The sequence below is a fragment of the Lissotriton helveticus genome, chromosome 12, assembly GCF_964261635.1.
Source record: "Lissotriton helveticus chromosome 12, aLisHel1.1, whole genome shotgun sequence".
NCBI lineage: Eukaryota > Metazoa > Chordata > Amphibia > Caudata > Salamandridae > Lissotriton > Lissotriton helveticus.
Window position 1 is genome coordinate 698,287,684 of NC_136073.1, and position 15,419 is coordinate 698,303,102.

General features: G+C 44.8%; 1 protein-coding gene across 1 annotated transcript in view; it reads left to right on the top strand.

Annotated features, from left to right (window-relative positions):
• Positions 1–224: 224 nt before the first annotated feature.
• SLC38A7 (solute carrier family 38 member 7) overlaps positions 225–15,419 on the top strand; it is a 127,446-nt gene continuing 112,251 nt past the window's right edge. Inside the window, exon 1 of the mRNA XM_078670388.1 lies at positions 225–350. The gene's annotated coding sequence lies outside the window, so the exon portion shown is untranslated. The remainder of the gene's footprint in view (positions 351–15,419) is intronic.

The following is a 15,419-nucleotide window of genomic DNA, read 5'->3' on the forward strand; positions in this document are numbered from 1 at the left end:
CCCCACCCCCACTAAATCCTTGTCCATCCGCCTAGAGCGGATACACAAGCATCCTGTGATTGTGGGCAAATCAAAAGAGCCGACTCGGCAGGCAGACCACGTGACGCAGCGCGGAAAAAGACTCAGCTACTCTAACGCCCGTCAAGCTGAGTGAAAGACTACAACTCCCATTGGCCCCAATTGACGGAAAGTGCGAAAAGACCACATTTCCCTACAGGCAGTTCGCGATCAGATGATCACACCGGCAGGTCACGCGGTACTAGTTACGTGCTGCTGTGCTAGCAATATTTTGTTTTGTAGCTATGCAGATAGAACCCGGCATGTGCAGCTGGACCCCGGCGGAATAGAAGGTGAGGAGGAAGGAGGGTGGTGCTGCCCCCAAATAATGTATCCACTGTCGTCAACCCAAATAATCCCCCAAAAAGCGATTCCTCCAAGCGCCTCAAATTATCTATACTTATGAGTACTCCGGCACATGCCCCCCCCCCCCCCAACCCCCCCGGCTGTCCAGCTTCCAAAGAGCAAACCCCGCCCTACCCACTGTTTATCCCGCATTGTGTGAAGGCATTCTTATGCATGGCTAGCCTCACAGTAATGTGTCCATGGAGCCCACCCAGAGACAGAGATGGCGCGTTCCAAGGAAGACCGAACACCATAGTACTGGGCCGGTGTGCTCCAAGGGAGAGGGGGCTGACAGGGGGTGGAATTGTGGAGACTGATTCAGTCAGTAATCCCGTGGAAGAAATGAAGACAGAAAGTGAGAGGTGATGAGAGAGTTACCTATTGGTGGGGGGAGGTCAAAAGAATTTTGAATGAAGTGAAACAAACAAAAAAGGAGGTCAATTGAACAATTGTGGATTCGGGTTCACCAGGAAAATGACTTTCCCTGATTTTTGGCAGTGTTTTTTTCCTGATAAAGGTGGCATCCCTACCTGGCTTGAACAGGTAAAAGAATAAATTAAGACCTTCAACAGTTCCATCTTTAATCTGGATGTTTGGTCTGGGAGGAGAGTAATAGGTGGTGAATTTTGGTTACGTGGCTCTGTCGGACCGACCACGCTGCTGGCTCGGACGCAGTAAACAAGGGAGAGTCGAGGAACCTCTAAGACACAAAACAAATCAACCTATCTACTCATCACTCCCCAGTGACTATCCTGCTATTGGCAGCACCTATCTATGGCCACCCTGAATTGATAATCTCCCCGATCATAAGTCCCCAGTGAATTTATTATTAATATTAACTGAGATCTGGAAACGAACATTACGTTTTTCTGTATTAATTTCAACAATAACATTGTGTACATATTCATTACAGGATTTCCTGATTGTATTTCCAATTATACATAGCAAAAATATGTGTTGTTAGCGCAGCCATGTGTCACCATATTGCGCTCTGTTTTTCATATGTTCCTGGGGAGGGAGGTTGCTTGGTCCATCTGCTCACACTCTACTTCGACTGTCACTGATGACTCCTGTCTTTTTATACCTTAATGAGATTTTTCTCCATCCTGTCAGTCGTCTACTGTCGTGTGTCTGTCAGAGGGTGTACTGTGAGATCAACCAGCACGAAAGGGATCCGTGGGCTGATCTAAAGTAATATGGCCCTTGCAGGAGAGGAATATGATTTAGAATACGACTTTCCCCTCCAACGTTGCACTGGCTTCTAATCGTTCCCCTTGTTTAAGTACATCTCCTTCAAGAATGTAAAGACTGCCCTACACCATCTCATAAAGTGTATATTCTGTGTTGCTTGGAGGTGTGGCCCAGCCACCCATTTTGTGTGTGATCACCCTTTATGTTGTCTTTCTGGACGTGTGGACCTATATGTCAGTGCTAGAGAAAGTGACACGTGTGCACAGCATTGCCAAGTATTAGTCCGTGTAAATGGGTAGTTTAGGGAGTTGCAACAATGAGACTTAATGATAAGGGGTGGTTCGAGTTATCAAGATCAAGTGTGGAATGTGAAGGATATGAGGGATGAAAACAAGGATTGGAGTGCTTTGTACCGTTTGTGTTAAGTAGTAGTTTGGAAATGCTTAAAGACTTTATGCACAGAATCTTCCAGAAGTATGTGGGCCAGGCCAAGGAGTTGAGAGCAGAATTGAGAGAATTGGACCAGCTGTGAGTTCAATACATTATTGGAAGCTTTTAGTCTTCTGAGTGGTTTTCTCCTGAGGTTTTGGCCTAGAAGCTCACAACTTCACTGAGAATTGATGTTGATTTGAAGGCCATCAGTGACAGCATATGGATAGACTAGTGCCTCTTGCTCAATCCAGGAGACATCATAGCAATACCACCAGTTCTTCCTTCACGAGGATTTAAGGGTATTGACTTTAATCATACCAACTAATGGGGCTTGTAGGTTAAACGTTATCTTTGGATTAGCATCTAAAGCAACTGTTTCCAAGAAAGCCACATGTCTGCTGTTTCTAAGATAGCATCCCTGGTTATGTGTAGGACACTCGTGAACATGAGCAGGCCTTACTTGAGGTACTGGAAATTTTCAGATCAGGTGGATTGCCCATAGAGCGTGCAAATGTAGGATTAGAGTTAGTGGTGTGGATTATCTGTGGCATCATATGAGTGGAAAGTGCATCACACTAAAGGAGTTTGTTGAAGGCGGTAATTATAGTTTTGTGTCCCAGTGACAAAGGTCTGCTACGTTACTTTCGTTTTCTGCAGCCTATTTTGCCAAGTTATTTCCCATTTTGCAGATAAGGGCCAATGTTTGAAGGGAGATAATGAAAAAACTAGGGGTGGATTGTGGCGTGGGGACTGTCCGAGGATGTCTGAAATACTGAAAGTAGAAATTGATGATGCTTTATAATTGAAATCTTTAATGTACAGTACAAGTGTCTTTGGAGCAGATTATAGCAGATATTGGCACTGTACGGATGCAGGTAGAGGATGGCCTGGCTGAAGTAGCTGCGTTTTTGAGGACAGCAGAACCCAATTTTTTCTTTGTTGAAAGATAAGCTATAGTGTCTTTCGAGGGTTTCCTATTTTTAAAAGCATATGTGGGGACAATTTGTGGGGCAAATTTATTATAAATTCTTGGTTGATTCGTTCACAATCAAGGAGTCTCGTGAGACCATGTCTAGAAATATCAAGTGCAATAATAGTTTACAAGAATTTTCCGTCCAATGGGAACATGTTGTTGAGTTTTCCAATGCCACAAAAGATCTAGTTTATGTGCTGTGCTACGTAGTTGGTTTCATGTAGGGCATACTGATAAGTGTGTTGAAAAGAAGTGCAAATATGGAGTTTTGGCAGCTGGGTGTTGCACAAGTGTTAGGAAAAAAAGTGAGGGATTGTGTAGGCTGAGCATTGAGTGACCAGGACAAAAGAAAGATGGGTTATCCTGTGAGAAGGATAGAACTTTCAGAAAAACTATGGCAGATGGTTGAATTTGATATTTTAAGACATTTATAGCAATTATGGTGCAGTAAGCATAAATTATTGCTCATAATCTCCAGATGTGAAATTTGTGAGCTGGATCAATGCTTGTATAATGATTGACTTCATAAAGGAAGAGCTTGTTTATGCATGAAGGAGAGTCACTAGAAAAAGTCACGTACAATGGGTGGAATCAGTATCTAATTAAATGAAAGGGCATGAAATATTGAAGGAAGTGCTGCATTTGACTTCATGCAAGAGACAACATTAGAAAAAGGTTGCTCGTAAATTGTTACGGTCGTAATGTAGTACCCAACATGGTTGAATTTGAAGATTGCCATTTAAGGTGATGTACAGTAGGGTAGCTTTCTAAAAGCTGAATTGCTAAGTAAAGATGACTAAAGGCGTGCAGAGGAATAAGTGTGGCATAGATAATAACAGTCTTGGAGGTGGTGATTGTGGAAGAAAGTATGTTGGTGTACAGAAATGTTTGGAATGTAGGAAGCACAAATGTGTGTCTGAGGATCTCTGGTTCGTCAATAAAGGTCTATCTAAATTACTTATTCAGTACAAGTAGTAATGTGGGTAAGGTAGTAATGTAGCTATGTGATGGTAACGTGTGGAATGAGTCAAAGTAAGCATGGGGCTACATTGTGTTGCTGATTATTGTGAGAGAATGAATGTGGATGCAGGCGAGTGTGGTCTGAAAGATGACGAGGTTCACAATGTGCCTATGTATGCAATTGAAGTTCTTTGTATCAAAGAGGTGTGATGTCATCTGCTGCACAGTGAAGATTTGATGTTGGAGACAGCAATACTTTTCGGTTAACTAGGAGGGCCATGATGAATGATTGTCGGTCAGTGTTGTGGTGTTTTTTGTATTGTGTTTCTTTTTTGGTGATGGTGGATACCTTTTTGTGTCCTCTGTTTAAGGAAAAATGTTGTCCATATATGTATGTATTAAAGTTCCTATCATTGTGAGATGTTTTTTGTTTGAGTCTTGTGGGTTGTCAAAGATGGAGGTGGTGTGGATTTTGCACTTTACATTTTCTGCCTTCCCTTCTGTACGTGCGTGTTCCATTCTCAAGTGCATGTTCTTCTTAAATATCATTGTCTGGTCAACATTTGTAGGACAAAATCCAGGAAGTCCTATCCAATTGACCTTTTATTAAACCAATAATCGCGGAAGAGTGTCATGTACCTGAGCATTACTGAAGTTTTCAATGCTCTTCTCCTTGGGATTGTAAACACATTGAGTATTCTTGGGAAAGAAGCAAGGTTGGTAAACAAGATTGCATACATACTGAAGAAAAGACAAATATTGAGGTCTCGTAAATAGACTCACTTCTAAGAAAGAGAGAGTGACAACCCCACCCCTACTCGTCATTTGGTAATGAAGTGATGTGCAGAGGCCCTGTAAGCATTGCTTCAGTTAAAACCTTTTTGGACTTGTAAGGCAGAAGAAATATTTTTTTGTTTTTCTTTTAAAGAAGAGCCAGGATGTCAGAATTCCTTAGACTTCTTTAGATGGATTTGATCCCCTTCCTTTTATATATTTTTTTATTTTGTAACTTTTACTGACTAAAAAACACCCATGAAGAATCCAACTGAAGCACTGCTACAAATACAAAATGTGTACAAGGCATGCTTGAAAATACTAGGTCGGAACCATTCTGTAAAGATCAAAATAAGAAGAAAGCTGAAGAAATATACATTTCAATTTTATTATTAATGCTATATATTTATAATGTTGTCCATGCTTTCATTAACAAAGACCCTCCTACATTAATTTTAACCAAATAATGGTATGCATAAGATTAGGAACCCGTTTCCCAAATGTAAAGGAGTAAGCTGTAGGTCCCATAATACTTGAGGTGGAAGGACCCCTCTTGAATGTAAAAACGCATCCATAAAATCAGGCAGGTTTTTAGAGTGACATTCAGCAAGGAGCTAAGCCTTTTTAAAGATTTATTTTAGTTTTGTAAAAAGAACATACTCCTTATAGATCAATTATATAGATACCGACTTGCAGGCCAGTAGTCTTTTTGTAGTCTGCTATGCATTACAAACGCATACATTGAGCTGCAGTGTGCTGCCATCATTAAATACCTTCAATGAATGGACTCCAGGTACCACTCCTGTCTACAATACTGTACCATCGCCATATCATCTTAGGCTAGTACCTAATAAAGACCCCCCCCTGACCAGTATATTTGTTTCACAACAAGGTCCCTGTTAGAAATGGGGTAGCATGGTGCAGAGCGGGCAGGCCAAACTCCTGAGGACATGTGTGAAGCATCCACACAGTACACACAGACGACACACAAGGCACACCACAAAAAGAGACACAACACCAGTTTTGGTGAAAAAGAATAACTTTTGTATTGTACCAAACCTACACAGGTAATCACAATTATCACTATACTGCGCCAACTGGCGCCTGGGCAATATTTACAATGGGGATTATTTACAGGTCAGGGCCAATCGGGCCGCTGCCAGAACCATTGGGAAAGGATAATGGATGAGGGAAAAGGATAAGTCCATCAGTTGCAATGCTGGAATAGCAAAACATAAAGCATTCTCAGTTGGCATAAGACTTTAGGCTTGAACCCCTCAGGGCGCACCTTAGGGGAGCATCAACACATGGTGCATTGCATAACACAGGGCCTAGAAACATTCCTTAGCATGAGCACCTCCAACTTGGGGGCCTAAACCAGTAGCATGAACACATATAACATGAGGGAATATACCATTAGCATAAACACACTGGTAGTCTGGGCATCATGAGGACATATCCAACACAGGTATGCAGTAGGCTCAGGGACTGTACATTTCCTAGGTCTGGGTTCCCTTACCATACCTCCTGTGCATGGGGATCAGAGAATTAACCCACATAAGCATAACATTAGTAGAAGGCACATAACAGTAGGCTTTCATTACCTAGGGGTAGGAAAGAACCATCAGCCTAGTTCCTCGACCTGGGTAACATAAAGGCATCAGGCACAATCTTTCCTGTGCATGGGCACTCGGCACTAACCATAGAACAGGGGCCAATTCAGACCACCGAACGTCATTCACCAGAGCAGCCCTAGGCCCAGTTCAGCAGGCTTCCAATCAGTTCCACTCTTGCTTCAGGCATCCAGGGCCAACAGGACCATCGGACCGTTAAATTGGGCCTTCTGGGCCCAGTGGAGCCCCCTTTCAGCTCGGGGATCCCAATATGCCCCATGTTGCAGTGTGGCCACACCCAGTGCGGCCACCCCCTGTCCATCTGGGGCAGCTGGAGGAACAAGGCCGGTACGGACACTCTCTCTTTGTCTCTGGGGAAAGACCAACGGGGGCGGGCACCGACACTGTGCCCCGTTACCACCCCCCTCCACCAGCAATTCCCCACTCACCGGGGCTTCTCTCCGCTCATTAGGATTTCCTCAGTCGCCTCCCCAGTCTTCCCCGGGCGGGTCCTCAGGCACCGATCCTGTGCCTCGAACGGACCCGCATCTGGGGCTTGGCTTGACTTCCTGGCAGCCTCACGGGGGCCCGCCTCCTTTCAAGTGCTGGCCAAGCGCGGGGTAGTGACCGGCAGGGTGGACTCCAGCCAGTCCCCTGCCGCAAACGGGGCTTCCTCAGCTTCTTCCTGCTCATGCCTTCGTGGGGCGGGACTTCGGGGGGTGACTCCAGCCTTGCCAATCTCAGCGCGGCTTGCAGTGGGCGCAGGCACCACAGCCAAAAGCCGCACGGCAGGACGGGGGCGCGGTCGATGACGCGGCCGGCGCCCCGTCACATGATGGTGGCAGTTCAGGCCTCCCAGGCCAAGCGCGGGCCTCTGCAACACCGCGGCGGCCCTCCCCTGCCTTCGTGGGCCGCAGCGGGAACGCGGGCAGCAGCTGGGGCTTCCTTTCATGTGGCGGCGGTGATGCAGGAACATAGCAGCGGCGTACCTGTCGCGCCCCGGGGGCAGCGGTGAGTCCTCAGCTGCGCTTCACACGCGTGTCCACTCTGGCATCCTAGAAGTACGGGGTGGCCTCTTGCCTTCGGTTTCTAGGCACTCGCTCCTCTGGCAGCACGCCCGCGGGGTAGGCTCCCGCTGAGGTACAGACGCGGCACTCTCCTTCTTCTTGCTCCCGGGCTGCGGCGGTGACTCCTGGCAGACTCCAAACGCGGGGTAGGCACCTGCTTTTATTTAAATTGGCACCAGGGGGGCAATAATGCGGGGTAGGCACCCGCGGCGGTCAGCACAGCACCACCATTACACGGGGTCGGCTCCCTTGGCGCTGGTAGGGACAACAGTTCTTCCTGGCCCCACAGCAGCACAGATGAGTCCGTGGCATGCAGCGCTTTCAGAGGCGATTATAGCGCTTAGGGCTTCACAGCGCTTTCCAGGTAGCACAGCGCAGGGGTGGCCCAGTTCCCTCAATACAGCGCTTGCGAGGGGCTCAGTCTGAGCACGCGGTGGCACAGTCCTCTTATTTATATGCCCCTCACCCCACCTTCCAGACAGTGCCAGAAGCCTCTAGAAGCCTCTGGGGAACTGGTTCTAACTGGCTCAGGGGGAGGAGTAGAGCACCCTGGGTGCCAGGCTTTCCCTCCAAAAGCTGGGATGGCTGGGTACCGAACATCTAGACTGCTAACCTACTGCAGTCAGGTGGCACCACACACAACCATGGCATCCAGCATGTTACCAGGGTACATTTCTACAATGGGGGGTTAACAAGTGCACACACCATTGCGTCACATTAAACATGGCATCTCACACCACACATGGTCTATCCAACTTTCTACCATGGGGGAGACATCCTAAAATTGGGGGGTGAAAAGCGAAAAAAATTGGGATAATGGGCCAAGTCCAACAGTCCCTAAGGCCAACCCCCCCAGATTGAGTGTTGAGCTGTGCCCCCATTCTGTTTCAAGAGGGGTGAACTCCGCCTGAATCGCACTCTCATGTGCTAAGTACCCTCGGAGTGAACTCCATGTGTCTTGTGGCCAGCAGTGCATGGGAGGAGGGCAGTTTCTGCATCTGATGGGTTGTCGCAAACAATTTGGACCCTGACCCACTCCTTTACCCTGGCCCCAACCACTGCCTCAGTTACATCCCTACATTCTTTGACAGTACTAATACTAGTGTATTCATTTCTTAAACAGCTGTAGAACCATCTTGTAGGTAACCCAGTAGTGGGAATGTCTGTAGTTGGTACTCTGTCATTGACAGTGCTGGAAAGATATCTCACCAGTACGATTGTATTTGTGGGCAGGGCTAAGCAAAATGCATATAATCTGCTTCCTTACTGTTGCATCACGAACATGTGTCTGTGTGCAGGCCCAAGGACTGAAGCTGGACAGGACTATAATAAACTCTATGCAAGAATTTAAAATGAAGCAGCCTATATTTTCAACTGTGAGGGATTGTTCTGGCTGGAGCATAACATTCCACCCAATATTAATCAGAAAATTGGGAATCAAGACTCCGGTTCCTTTGTCCATTGTTTGATACTTACTGCCACCTTAAATTGTGACAGTGAGATAAAGACACTCTCCAGAAATAGGTCACCCATTTCTTTAAGTTGTCGTTTTTCCAGCTGTTTACAAGCTCTAGGTTCCCCCGTCAGCTGCAAGCCTTTGGTTATTGTGTGTCGGAAGTCCTGGAGAGTAGAGAGTTCATGTACCAGCGTAAGGACCCAGCCTCTACAATTGCCTAGCCCTTGAATGCCTCCACATCTACAATGTTGGAGGGGTCTTGCGTCAAATAGCATAGGCAGTGAAACAGGAGATGCAGTATTGCTCTTTTTTTTTTTTTGTAAAACAATTTTTATTGCAGAGTGATACACTTGACACATCAACATTTTGCACAGAGTATTTCCAATCACGTTCCCCATAATAATTTGTACACAGCCATTTAGCCCTCAACCCGGAGGTCGGGCGGCGGTACTCGTGGTCCTGTCTTACCCCTAGGTGTGCCGAGTCGTGTAGGGGGAGCATGGTTCAACAGCCCTCTGCTTTACATCTTTTTATTCTCCTCTTCCCTCTCCACTCTTGGTATTGGTCGTTTAACTATGTCTGTACTCATACTGTTACTCTGCGCCCCCCCCTCCCCCCTGTGTGTCTACGCCTGTGTCTGGTGCTAGTGCCTGTAGTCATGGTATTGGTCGAAGGAGTTCTATGTGCTTCCCTGTGTGTGCGTGTCTGGTGCCAGTGCAGGGCGAACAGTGGGTGTCAAAGGAGTTGACATGCAGTATTGCTCTTAACTACTAAGTGGGTGAACAATGAACCAGGTGGAATTAGTAATGCACAAACTGCACTTGTACAGAGTAAAAAAAAATCCCTAGTTTGGGACCAAGGCCCCCCACTCCCCGTAGATGTCTACGGTCAGATGCAATATCTCGCGTTTACTTCAATTCATCCATAGCCTGCTAGATGGCCATAAGCAATGAGTTCTTGAATTATTTACTGATGGTTCAATTACATACAAGTCTGTGTCATCCACATAATGGGAGGAGGATCCTCTTCTTGTTGACATACCTGATATAGAGACTCTAGGCCAAGTGGTACTCAAGAAAGATAGAGGCTTGTAGTTCTAACTCTATGGCAAAAAGCAAGGGAGACAAGGGCACCCCGATGCGTGCCTCTAACAATGGAAATAGGCTCAGAAACGCCATTACAACTGACATGCACATTAGGTACAGTAAAAAGCAGTGAGATCCATTTAATAGTCTCTGACACAAGCTTGAATCTCTGCAGTACTTCTAGCATGAAATCCCACTCCAAGGAGCCGAAGACCTTTTCTGTGATGAGAAAAACTGTTACCACTGCCAAGTGCTATATTACTATATTACTTTTTTTTAATCCCTTAAGTGGATTTATTGCTTTTGCATATAGAAACAATCATTTGTGGGCGTGGCAGTTTTTTTATTATAAATCTTTTTATTGAGAAAACTCAAAATAACAATACAACAAAAACAACCTAAAAAGGAGCAGTCGTCAGGATTAGCACATCATTTAGAATAGACATATCACATATACGACCAATTAAAATAAACAATATCAGTAACGAACGGGCACATAATGACATTAAGGGCGTAGCAGTTTTGGACAATACCTGACCTATAACATAACATAGTTTCTTGAAGCTCCTTGCAGCCGACCTGAAGCTTTCTATAAAGACCTGGAGCTCCATGCTGCTCTGGTGCTTGCTGCGCTCCAAACTACTCACTCAACCATGCCATCCATGGCAAGTTTTGTTGCTGTGTTCTTTAAAGAAATCTTCATCATCCCATTCCCTCCCGACGTGTCACAGACAGACCTCGCTCGTTTTGGATTTGAGAGAGGTGGCAATGATGGCCCCTGGTCCGCATTATCCAGCCAAGCCATATTTTCCCTGTTCAGATAGGCCTCCAACCTATGCTGATCTCCTGAAGTATCAAATATCCTATTCCCTTGTCTTGACCAATGCAGGTGATGGTCAAAGATGCTCACAAGGGAAGATCATTTGGTCTGAAGTCCGACCTATGTATTATCCCTCACCGTGCCTCCTGGCCACTCTATATTTACGGAGGGAGTGTACCTCACAATCAGCAGTTACCCTAAACACTAACAGCAGCTTCTCTGTAGGTGCGGGTACCTGCTTTTTACTAGTTTCTGTGTACTTTTGTTTAGGAACCTGAATGTCAGACTCGAGGCAGTTTAGGCGGTCTCAAAGTGATCAGAGCAACCCAAGTGCTTCACCAATAAAGACATCTCAGATATAGGCTTACTCATAGAGCTGAACCCTCATTTAGATCGAAGCAGCATGCTATGGAAGCTGTCAGCTTTGACGTAAAAGACTGCTAAGTAGGACCTCTGCAAGGTAGCTCGATATCCTATACCTAGGAGAGGTGTTGGTTACCAGCAAGAAGAATACAGTGGGGATTGGTCCGATAAGGTCTTAGGCAGATCTTGATGTCCCTTGTCAAGGTGCTCAAATCATTCACTGCAAGCAAGTAGTCAGTTCTGGATTGTATTTCATACACTGAAGAATAGACCGCTCTGGTCGCATGGAGTATTTGCTGCCATAGGTCCATTAACTCACGATGGTCCAGAACATGCAATATCACTTGTGCTGCAGATCACATCAACCTCATCACCATGCTCAGTCTGTTCATAGCAGGGTCGCAGATTGTGGTGATGTTCCCACACCAGACAGTTCGAACTATTTGAAACTGGGAGATATAGACCGCAATATCTTGATAAAATGGCGGGTGTCCACATTGGGGCCGTACGTGTTAACAAGGGTGATGGGCCTCTTACACACCATGCTTTGAGCCAGGAGGCATTTCCGTTCCGGATAAGCCCAGATTAGAAAATGAAAGGTTTCTTTGTTCTAAACTTGCCATTCCTTTGCAGTATGTGCTATATGGGTGGAAAGAAGTGGCTCATCCCTTATCTATGCGCAAAGGCAGCTACCACTCCTAATAGTAAGTTGGTCTCCTGCACAAATCTAATGTTGTTCAATGCCTGTCTAGGTATGCCAGCACTTTTCGAGCCTTGAGAGGGGTATTTAGCTCCATGATCTTTCAAGTTTATTAGATTGCAAGGTCACACATCATGGTTGCTCAGGCAGTGCGAGTAATGCCGGAGGCATGGAATGCCAGTTCCTGGCTTTTATACTTTCAGCCCACAGTGCTGCACACATACCAGTTTAAGTTTATACCCCCCTAATCACCGAGTCAAAAGATGACTACTTTAGCAGAATGTCCCTAGCATGTAAGTGGTTGGGAACAACTGGACAAAAGAAACACAAGGCAAATTTTAGGAAAGCTGAAACAGTGGTTTCTAAGATTGCAATTTTTTTAGTGTACCCACGTTTGGATTCCTGTATCATGTACAGAGAAAGCCATTCAGAGCAGGATTTAAGAATGTAAAGACTGTAAAATAACATATCTCAGCTTGATTGATTCTATCTGATGATTCAGGCTGGCTTAAGTTTGCAACATCTGTGAAGAAGGAAGACAATTTTTATATAGTGAGTGGTTTAATAGGTAAAGAACAGGAGTTGAGTTTAGCAGTATTGACATTTGTGGTAAGACATGTGAAATATCATGTCCTGGTCTGGAGGCCGCCACATCAGGATATTGTCTATTTCTGGGAGCAGAATCAAAAGTGTTGCCTATCACTGATGTCCTTATCTGGACCACTGTATCTGGTCAAGGAGCAAAGCACCTGGACCAACGGGCCCCATGTTCTTAGAGATTGGAGCCTATCCAGACATTCAGCTAAAATGGAGTTTGGTTTAGTACTCAAGTAATTTCAGCAGTTGCCCAAATAACGAACCATCTGCAGAAAGGGAGAAACCATACTTCCCAAGTGTATAAACGTTTTAGGCAACAACGTTTAACTTGAAGAGTACTTTAGAAGTTCAGCTGAAGGCTAACAGTATAGCTTTTAGAAGGCATAGTACATAGGCTCAATACCAAAACCTTGTTAAAGGAAAATAAATTCACAGTGGAAGTGGAGAAAAGAAATCTTTGCAGATTTTCTTTAAAAAAAAAAAAAAAAGACCCGTAACAGAATAAAACAGAGAAATGGTGTCACCAAAGTATGGGAAAACCCTGAAATGATATAGGATCTGCATGTCAAGATGAGATAGATGTATGGGGCAGGTAAATGTAACATGTGTTAGTATGTTTTTTGTCATTGGTTAAACTCTGCAGCCTACCCCATCTACTTGTTTGACTATAGCACCTTGTACCCTCTACCCACAGTTTCCTAGTGGGAAAGTGCCTGATTCTTTCTGATAAAATGTAATTGCCTTGAAAGACATGCAGCACAGAACGTCTTCTTGGCAGTGTTCAGGATCATTCCGGGCTTGGCCCTCGGTTTCGGCCCCCGCCGCCTTGCTCTGATTCGGTCCTTTGATGTGCAGGAGTAAACTTACGATTTTCTTCTTTCTGTGTATAGTTTGGACTTTAGGGCTATAAGCAAGATAACATAAGTCTTTCAGGCCCTATGTCGCATAACGAGCATAATGTCATCCCCTCTATTTCATGGTAAAAAGCTACATTAGCCTCTCACAGACGTAAGCAAAAAGCTCCATGGGGTCCCTACAGAGTGCCACTTTTGTGCTATTAATAATTGTGCTCCCTGAAGAAGGATTGGATGTTTAAGGGGCAGTGTTTAAGTTGCTTGGCCTTTATGTACCCTTATATAATAACTAGGCAGTAGCTCTGCATGGGTTTATTTGATCAGAAGTAGCTCTCTCTGTTGAAAAGGTTGGAGACCCCTGGTCTAACCAGAGAGGACGAAGTGCTGGATCTGACCCTCCCAGTGTGTATGACTAGTACAGTGCTTTGAACAAATTGTCTTGCTCTGAATAGTCCTCCACACTCACTTGGACAGAATGGGCACAAGACACTGTATTCAAGGTTTGTCCTTTACTGAGCACAATGGACACAGCTTTGAGCTAAGGATGTTCTTTCAGTGACCAGGCTGGGCCCAGTAGATGGGAGGGCATGATGGGCATTTGGCTTCACATGAAGAATGAGCCCCAATGAAGTGTGGGATGCCTATCGGCCATAGTGTTCAGGCTCATTTGTCTTCATCAGACTCTGGTCTGCAATGGACATGTTTGTAAAGTCATCCTCTGGGGTACCTAAAGGTGCTGCAGGGACATACTAATGGCAGATTGTGTGCTGTACAAATGCTAATTAATACTTATCACAACAGCAATAAAGCAGCAATGAAAGATGAGTTCAGTGTGGAGCTTAGGATCCCATTCTGGATGCTGATTAGCACAAGGTATGTATGGGCTGGTGAATGGGCCACCTTCAGTTGTGTTCTGTATCGTCTGCTGCCTAAAGTGTGCAGGCTAGGCAGGGACATCTAATTCAGGATGGGCAGACACATATAATTCACTGCATAGTGTGTATGACTCTCATAGGGCATGGAGTGTAGCCTTCTCTGTGCACAGTAGACATGGAGTGAAATATCTACTCCCTGCAGGAGTGGCACAAATCCTGCATTGCTGAATGTGCATCCCTCAGTATTGTGATGCATTGGCATAGTGTATTGAGCTGTCTCCAACATCTCCGCCCCCAGGTCATCTGACTCAGCATTAGTCTTCCTGGCAGAAGGGGAACTGAATCCTAGTTCCTGCTGATTTGCCAGTTGTGGCTCAATCGCCTCTGTGATGTTCGCTTCTGTTGCTTTGAAAAATTGCCGACCACAGGCTCTGTGGTTTGAGAAGTCCAGCCTGCACTGCATGCGACTAATATAAGAATCTGAGCCCATCAGTTGGTAAGTGGATAAGTGGCACAGTAGTTCTTTGTTAAGTTGCGTAAAAGTCTAGTTTTTTTTAGGCCAATTGAAAATTAGGCACATCTGCATCTTCAGCAAGTGATCATGAGTAGTAGTTGGATCTTGGGTAATTGCCTGCAAGGTGATGGTTGCCTATGTTTAAGACGCTGTTAATTCTTAGATTATGGTAAGACTCATTATCATAAATTAGGTTAGTTAGACTGTAGTCCATTAAACAAGACAGTGCATGTAATATTCCAATTTACAGTCCAGATTTTAAAATACTTCCATTGTGAATATGAATAATACACATAAAAATCTTCAGTCGAAGCACATAGGAGTTCCTGATAACTTATTTTTATTAATAGCACTTAAAAACCTACCCAGAGCACGAATTATATCTAAAGATTCCATCCTAAACAGTAACTTACTTGCATATTTACAGTTGCCTATTTAATATTGGGTTTTAAAAACATTGCTCTGTCTTTTTAAAAACAAAAAACCCAATAAAACACGAGCAACGTTACTTTTATAAAATACATCACATTTGCATTGTCACTCATTTCCCCAAATCATAAGTCTAAATGTACAGATTGGCACAGACAACTGTATGTACACACAGTTACTCATCCTGATCAAGTTCCTCCTAACCATTTGATCTCTGAAACTTTCACTATTAGCAGTCTCTTCTTGACAGTAATTAGCAGTTTACTAAATTGTTCATTTTTAAGTTTCTCCCAAAAGCGCAGAGTAAGTGAATA